The sequence below is a fragment of the Suricata suricatta genome, chromosome 2 (genome assembly GCF_006229205.1).
Source record: "Suricata suricatta isolate VVHF042 chromosome 2, meerkat_22Aug2017_6uvM2_HiC, whole genome shotgun sequence".
Lineage (NCBI taxonomy): Eukaryota > Metazoa > Chordata > Mammalia > Carnivora > Herpestidae > Suricata > Suricata suricatta.
The window spans coordinates 101206693-101215427 of NC_043701.1; the positions used below are offsets into that span (position 1 = coordinate 101206693).

The window sequence follows — 8735 nt, forward strand, 5'->3', positions numbered from 1 at the left end:
TGTCTGAGCCAGTCCCCCTGCTCCGTGCGTTGGGGTTCTTCACATCATTTACTGGAAGGCCCTGTCGCTCTCTGTCCTGCAGAATCCTCCAGAAAATGTCTTGGCCTCACCCAAGGCCCCTAACCGCTTCCTGCCAGGGTCTCTGGCTTCTTTCCACCCCTCCCCCACGCCTCTCCTTTCCAGAGAGAGCTGCCAAAGTAAAGCAGATTAGTCTCCTCCACAGGGTCCCCCGCCACAGGCATTCCAGGGGAGGCTCCTGTTACCGAGGGGGCGGGGCTGTCCCGGGTGGACTGGGCCAGGGAGGCGGTGACCTGGAAGCCCGTACCCCAGAAGGGGTCCCCAGGCCACCCAGCAGGGACAGCAGGACTCCGCAGACAGGAGCAGATGCCCCCCAGGAGGAAAGGGGGGGGCTCTTTCCCTGGACCAGACACCACAGTGAGTTTTACCCACACTGTCATTCATTTTCTGCAGGTCCTTGGAGATGCCCATTAGGAGCCCTGATGTCTGGGGTCCTGGTCCCCACAAGGGTGAGCTGCAGCCCTGACCCCATCCCAGACCCACTCTCTTGCTTTCCCAGCAGAGTCTTGTGCTCCGTAAAGTGGGTGCTTTGCCAGTACCCCCGAGGCCGTCCCCACCCTACGGAGCGGTCCCCCGAGGCTGTCCCTCTGCCTCTGCCATCACACATTCCCAGGCCTCCACCATCACACATTCCCAGGCCTCCACCATCACACATTCCCAGGCCTCCACCATCACACAGGCCAGGAGCCAGGAACAGGCAGCTCGCAGGTCTCATTCAGAGCGGACACTGCACACCTCCTCGCGGCGGGAATTGGGCTACGGCGCATGCTTGTCCGGATGGCAGAGGAGCAGGCGTAGGGTCTGTCACCTCCCCCAGCCGCTGTCTCCTTGTGGCAGACAGAGGTGGGTGGTAGACGCGTGCCACCCAGGAGGGCGTGGGGACTGGGCTGTCATTGACAGGCATCGGCCGCACAGAGAGGTGGTGGGGTCCATGACTTCAGTGAGGGGAGCCCACGCCGCTGGCCATGGGGGCACAAGAGGCTTCCTTCTCTGTCCGCCGTGTCAGCTCTTGAGAAACTGGATGCTGTTTGTGGGCTGAGTGTCTGCCTCCCCTGGTGGGGAGCCTCGAATACCAAGAGCGTGGCCATCTGCAGGCCAAGAAGTGGCCTCACCAGACAGCCCACCCGACAGGCTTCCTGACCTCAGACATCCAGCCCCCAGAGCAATGAGAGGGGAGGAAACAAGGGACACCCCAAACAATGCACCCTGTCCTGTGGGCCCCCTGACTCACAAAGTGACACACTGGTGTCTCAGAACATGGCCGGGCAGCTGGCTAGGGGATCGGTTTTTAAAGAATTAAAGAGGGGCACCTGGGTGGCTCAGCCGGTTGAACATCAGGCTCTTGATTTGGGCTCAGGTCATGATTCACAGGTCATGGGTTCGAGCCCCACGTCGGGCTCCACATTGCCATCTCAGAGCCTGCTTGGGATTCTGTGTCTCCGTCTCTCTGGCCCTCCCATACTATGCTCTCTCTCTCTGTCTCTCAAAATTAAAATAAAAGAATTTAAAGGGTGCCTGGGTGGCTCAGTCAGTTAAGAGTCTGATGTAGGCTCAGGTCATGATCTCATGGTTCGTGAGTTTGAGTCCCGCGTCAGGCTCTGTGCTGTCATTACAGAGCCTGCTTCAGATCTTCTGTCCCCCCACCCTCTGCCCCTGCCCCACTCCCACCCTCTTGCAAAACTAAACCAAACCAAACAACAACACTTAAAAATACATAGATTTTTTTAAAACTTAAAAGAAAAGAATTAAAGAAACAGTATCATTTGAACTGCCCTGTGCTTTGGAAAGGTCACTTCAGTGCACGGGGCAGCTGAAATCCAGAGCCAGCTGGGGGTTTTGCCGCGGCTCAGGGATGCCTTAGGAGGATCTCCAGGGCAGGGTGGGAGGTGGAAATGTGTCCTGATGGTTTAGGAGACATAATATACAGAGAGTCACCACGCGAGCCAAGCCCTGTGCTAAGCGCTGCCCATGCATCGCCTCATCTAACCCTCTGAGTTGGGCAGTTGTGCCCCCATTTCACAGAAGAGGAAACTGAGGGCCTGAGTTTACAGGTGACAAGGTGACACAGCTAGTGACATGAAGGAAGGTGGGATTTGAAGGCAGACCACCAGCCTCAAACCTCACAACCACCGCCTCCCAGCTCCCCGAGAAACTTCTGGAGTGACACACAGGGTACCATTAGGAACTGTAACGTCCGAGAAGATGGGCTGGGAATTTGGTGCAGGGGAAGCGGCGTCACAGCCATCCTGTAATGGTACATTTCTGTCTTTTTAAAAAATTTTTAATGCTTATTTATTTTTGGGAGAGAGAGAGAGACCAAACACAAGCAGGGGAGGGTCAGAGAGAGAGGGAGACACAGAATCCGAAGCAGCCTGTCAGCACAGAGCCCGATGCGGGGCTCGAACCCATGAAGCCAGAGATCATGACCTGAGCCGAAGTCGGACGCTCAACCAACTGAGCCACCCAGGCCCTCCCCCTTTTTTAAAGTTCATTTATTTATTTTGAGAGAGAAAGAGGAAGTCTGCACAGGGGAAGGACAGAGAAAGAGTGAGAATCCCAAGCAGGCTCCAAGCTGCCAGCACAGAGCCCAACATGGGGATTGAACACACAAACCATAAGATCATGACCTGAGCTGAAATCAAGAGTCAGATGCTTAACCGGCTGAGCCCCCCAGGCACCCCAGTAACTTTGGATTTCTTACTGTGTGCGTGCTATACTCATGCAATAAAATAAAAGCAACTGAAAATCAGATCTTGGCTCTGAATCACAATGTGAGCAAAAGGAACGGTCTGGAAGCTTCCCTCTTCCAGGAGAATGGGAGGACGTGCCCTCCTTGTACGAGCCAGACAGTCACCAGCAATACGTTCTTAGAAAGCCCAGGTTAGCACCCTAGCCTTTGCCTCCCAGAACTCCGGGTGCTCCTCGAACTAACGCCAACAGCTGTTACACAGGGACCTGGGTCTCTGAGCTGGGACTGAGGCCGGCGTCGCCACGCGGGGGTCTCCGGGCTCCACAATCCCCGCAGGGAGTCTGTGTGACTCAGCCTAAGGGTTACAGCGGCTTCTGATTTTAGAAAATGCCCCACACCCAACTGCGACCACAAGGCAAGGGCTTAGTTTTGAAGGTCAAGGCCGTGCTGGGTCTTCTCAGACAGCCAGGAGCGTGTTGGCAGCAGCCAGGCGCCCTGTGGCCTGCAGACTCGCAGCGTGAGTGTTATTCTTCTCGGCTCTGGTCTCAGGCGCCTCCTGACCTCGTGTGCGACAAATCCAGGGCGTTTCTGAAAAGCGCTCAAGGTTTGAGGGAACAAGTGAAAAGGGTCCAAGGCTAATGTGTTCCTTCCTTGCTAATATTTAGCACCCAGAACAATGTTTGGAGGGAAAGATGGTTAAAAAGAGGAAAGAGAGAGAGAGAGAGAAACGGAGACAGAGAGAAAAGAGAGAGAGAGAGAGAGAGAGAGAGAGAGAGAGAAGCACAGGGCAGCCTATACCGAAGGAGAATCCAGCAGCAGCACTGTCTGAACGAGAACCTGTCTGGCCCGCTCTCAGGCCCCAATAAATTCTCTGTTCAGCCCTGCATCCTCCTTCCCTTTCTGCCCGATTAATTTATATTGAAGTAGGGGCGCCTGGGTGGGTTAGTCCGTTAAACGTCCGGCTTCGGCTGAGGTCATGATCTTGCGGTTTCTGAATTCAAGCCCCATGTCGGGCTCTGTGCTGACAGGCTGTTTCAGATTCTGTGTCTCCCTCTGTCTCTGCCCCTTCTCTGCTTACGCTCTCTCTCTCTCCTTCAAAAATAAATAAACATGAAAAATAGTTTTTCAAAACAGAAATAAATCCGGGAGCCCCTTGGGGGCTCAGTTGGTCAAGCATCTGACTCTTGGTTTCAGCTTAGGTCATGATCTCACAGTTCATGGGTTTTCAGACCATGTCGGGCTTTAAGCTGACAGCTCAGTGCCTACTTGGGATTCTCTCTTTCTCCCTCCCTTTGCCCCCTTCGCCTCTTTAAAAATAAATAACTACATAAGCTTCATTTTAAGAAAGAAAGAAATCTGTCCTTCTCTGGGAGACTTAAGGCACTCACCCGGTGGGACTCCCTGTGAGTCCCACCTCTTGCCTTGGCTCACCCACCAGGGCACCTTGATCGCCTGAGGCACCCTGCAGGCTGGCCCCTGAGGCCTGGCAGCCCTCCCCAATTTCCATGCCCGGCCTTGTTCGGGAGCCCCCCAGCAGGGACCCTTTGATGGTGTCAATGTCCCCTCATGGTGTCAGTGTCCCCCTTGGCTCCAGCCAAGCCTTGAGCACAGAGGAGGAGGGGCCATCACGTGGCGTTTCCACCATGGAGACATAGACACTGCATCCCCAAGAGCAGAAATAATGGCAAAAGGTAGTAATATCATTAGATGTGGCGGGTTTTGAGATCCGTGGAGTATTTAATTGTAACATTACATAACGTAACTTAAAATTCTTTTAATGTTTTATTTATTTTTGAGAGAGACAGAGACAGAGCATGAATTGGGGAGGGGCAGAGACAGAGGGAGACACAGAATCCGAAGCAGGCTCCAGGCTCTGAGCTGTCAGCACAGAGGATGATGTGGGGCTCAAACTCGGTGGAGACTTTGCTCTTTGAAAGACAGACCTCGAGCCTCCCAACCCACCACAGGCCCCTTGGCAAACAGCGTCTGGACGTGACCTGTCTGTGGATTCTGCTGGTTCTGGCTGACAGTCCTCTTTTGCTGGGGATCATTTGAAGGGGAGGGGACATTGTCACGCAAGGGGACGCTGGAGCTAGCAGACCACAGGGCTGGGGACCACCTGTCTCCCCAGGAGCTGTAACTGTGGAGTTCTCCAAGGACTCTCTCTCTGGGCTGGAAGATAGCGCAGTGGCCGTGCGTCCTCATGGCAGGGCCCCACAGAGGACGGACTGTGACATTCCCAGATCAGTCCCTGCCAGGTCACCTCCGAGAGTGCTGTGTGTGACCAGTGAGAAACGGCTTGTGTCTGTGTGAGTGAGAAGACCCACCTGGCGGAGGGGGGCCGGGTGGGGAAACCGAGTCTGCGATGGAATTCCCCTTCCTGGACAATCTCCACTGAGTACCAAACCGGCTTCCCGGCCTGAGTCTCGTCCTCCTCCGGCTGTGCAGTTACAGAGGTCCCCCAGCGTTGGGACAGAGCACACAGGAATTTTCTGCTTGTGTGGACACCCCAGGGAGCAGTGGCCAGGGAGGGAGGAGAAGGCTGGCCTGGCCACCCAGGGAAGCCAGCTAGTCACTGTGACCTGGGGGTGGGGGGTTCTCTCTCCTCCTCTCTCTCTCCTGGCTGGGCTCTGCAGGGTCTGGATCACGTGTGAAACTGTGACACCTTCCCATGTCCAACATGGGCAACAGTGTGCCTGTGGAGAAAAGCAGGACCCTCCATCTTGCCCCTTCAGGGCTGTGGCCCCCTCCAAGCCCACCCATCCAACCCGTCTCTCAGCCTCCGGCCCCCTGCCCTTGAGCTTCCTCTGAGGCCGACATTTCCAAGCTGCCCTGGGCCTCCTCTGAAGACCCTGGTAGGTCTACACCAGGGCTGAGGGTGGGCTTTCATGCTTAGGCAGGGGCATTGTCCCTGGAGCCACTGTGGATCTGGTAACTGACCTTGGCCGAGTCACTGAACTCCTGGAGGAGAGGGATGGGGCCCCGTGTCAAGCTCAGGTTCATACCTCAGATTTGCCAGCCACAACGCGGGCTTCGGGAGTGCGTTTGGGGCCCACACATCAGTACCTCAGTCTACAATGTGGGGTCGCCATGAAAGGCAGTTCCTGGGATGGCTTTGGAGGCTAGCGAACTGCTACACACAGGTACCCATGGCGTGGTCACGGCTCCGAATGTCAGCAATAGTGAGTGATGGTTTTGCTGGGATTCAGAGTCATGGTTGGGGAGGGCAGCCGGCGCTCCGAGATCTAGATCCTTCCGCAAGTCTGGTCAGGGTCTAGTAGCCCAGGCTCCCGAGCAGTGGACGTCCCTGAGTGTCTCTCCCATGGCGGTGAGCTGTGAGTGCCCCGTTCAGGGTCTGGATGTGGGAAGTCCTTCCTTAATACCCACTCACCCTGCCTCTGAGAGAGAGAGAGAGAGAGAGAGAGAGAGAGAGAGAGATCGAGGAGGCAGAATGGCTTACTTCGGTTCATAGAGAACATGTGTTGAAAAAGGTCTGAAAAAAGAATTCCACATTTCTGAGTGGTAAGAGCTTGGGTAACATCATTAATTGACCTTTTCATTTTTCCCTCATCCACGTAGTGCTTTCCTGTCTGTTCTCGAGCGATTGTCCACCCCCGATAGGGGGCGTGGGAAACAGGCGTCACGTGAAGCTGTCCTGTGGGGGTTTTAGCATTCTACGCACTTGAACAGGACATGCAGCAAGCGCCCCCTGACCCGGTTTGGGCACAGCGCGCTGTATAGACTGAGGACAGCTCTGGTATGACAGCAGCAGAGAAGCACATGTTGGTGGCTCTGTGAGTGAGTGAGGAGCCCACGGTCTGGCGTCTCTTCGGGGGCAGCCCTGCCTGCCTGTCCCAGAGCTGTTTCTTGACCAATCAGGAAGTGAGGGCTGAGAAGCGTCTGCCCCCCAGGCCTTACGCCCTGGAAGGTACTGTTCTGAAGGTACCCCCTGGTGACTTGGCCCCATAAGGACTCCAGGACACACCAGTGGGTCTGTCGCGATGTCCCACTCACGTGACTCTCCAGAAGACCACGATGGAGGTCCAGGAGCCGGGAACAAAGCTTTTTGTTTTGTTGTTGTTTGTTTCTGTATTTTGAAAGGGGGGAGGGGCAGAGAGAGAGAGAATCCCAAGGAGGCTCCTTAATGTCAACCCAGAGCCCGACACACGGGGCTCGATCTCACAACCCGTGAGATCATGAGCTGAGCCTGGAAATCAAGAGTCAACTGCTTGACCGACTGAGCCCCTGGGGCCCTTGGGAACACGGCTCCCTCACCTCGGGCTTCTGGTTAGAGCATGGGTGACCCCCGCTCTGAGGTGGCAGGGCTGGCAAACGCACTGCTCGAGGTGTGTCACTGGAGGACACGAATTCAGCAGATCACAAAGGAGCAACGTGTGGCCCCAACACATGTGTCCCCAGTGGCATCTCGGATGCTTAGGGCACATATTTGTATCAGTCAGCTCAGCGTCCAGGGGTCTGAAAAGAAGAGATTTATTTTCTCACAGTTCTGGAGGCTGGACATCTGAGATCCAGGTGTGGGGCTTGGGGAGGTATCACGTTTCCCCTGAGGCTTCTCCTGGGCATATAGACACTGTCCTGACCTGGTCATCCCTCCGTCCCTGTCTGTGTTCCGATCTCCTCTTATAAGGACACAAGTCGTTTTCAGATTCAAGCCCAGTCAAGACATTTTACCTTAATTATCTCTTTAAAGGCCCTCTGTTCAAACACGGTCACATCCTGTGGTCCTGGAAGGGGTAGGACTTCAACAGATGGGTGTTGAGGGGGACACAACTCAGCCTGTAACAATGTCCCCGCCTTCTTTTTCTAAATAAAATACCATTTTCAGGGTCAGGATCCCAGGGTCATGGGATTGAGCCCTGCATCCAGCTCTGTGCTGACAGCGTGGAACCTGCTTGGGATCCTCTCTCTCTCTCTCTCTGTCCCTCCTCCACTTGTGCACACACAGACACACACACACACACACACTCTCTCTCTCTCTCTCTCTCAATAAATAAACTTTAAAAGAATAAAAAATAAAGTACCATTCATAATTGTAAAGAGTCAACAAGCACACATGGGCAACAGGAATCTATAGCAGGAACTCTAACACACAGGTCCCTACCTTGACCAGAGACATGATTTAACCTTGGATGTTGGTGGCCTCACTGTGGTCGGTGCTCATGGCCCAGGCTTGCCCACAGTCAGCAGTAAGGCTGAGGTCCGGCACAGAAGAACGACCTCAGCCGCTCTGGTGTGCCTCTTGCTGTCATTGCGTGTCCCCTACCACAGCCCGCCCCTGTGACAAGCCCGCCCCATCCTCCCGGATCTCCTGAGGGCACCCCTGGCTCCTGCGAGCCCAGCCAGCACTCCTGCTCCCAGCAAATCAGCCACCAACTGTGCCAGCCCTGCTGACATCTGGTCTACCCACTCCACACCTTGAACGGCATCTTAGCAGAACGGTGAAGAGGGCAGGTTCCTTCCTTAGCATTTGCTTCTTACCTGGAACTCTCAGAATTTAACCAGCACAACAACCGAGGCCGAGAATAGCCGCCGTCCTTGGGCACAGCGGGACTGGGCGCCATTGACCCTGGACTTCCACCCACACGCATGTGTCAGCACGACCAGGAATGAGGGTAACATTCTTGACTCTGCTGTTACTTGCAGAGGAAATCACGCCATCTTAGCAGTTGATCCCTGTGACAGACTCACAGCGGCCACGCGCTGGGGGGTTGGACCTTGCCAGCTCCCCACTTACACTGTGGGGAGCTCACTGGGCTGCGCCGTGCAGGGCTGGTACACCAAACCACATGGACAGGCTGGAAGGTACCTCCCAGAAAGGAATGTTGGCAAATAAAATTATTTACTCAGAAGTGCTCCTCTCAGTTGGTCACTGGGGGCTTTCCGGGCGATTGGGAAGAACTTTGGCATCCCAAGTATGTGGCAAGAGCTGGCCAGGCTGAAAAAGCTG

At 55.0% G+C, this 8735-nt stretch overlaps 1 long non-coding RNA gene across 1 annotated transcript; it reads right to left on the bottom strand.

The window, feature by feature from the left end:
* Positions 1-7039: 7039 nt before the first annotated feature.
* Positions 7040-8510, bottom strand: LOC115271716. The gene is made up of 3 exons (XR_003900077.1): positions 8267-8510; positions 7460-7591; positions 7040-7243 (listed from the first exon to the last, which is right to left on the bottom strand). It is a non-coding gene; the product is annotated as an uncharacterized LOC115271716 (long non-coding RNA).
* Between the last annotated feature and the right edge of the window lie 225 nt (positions 8511-8735).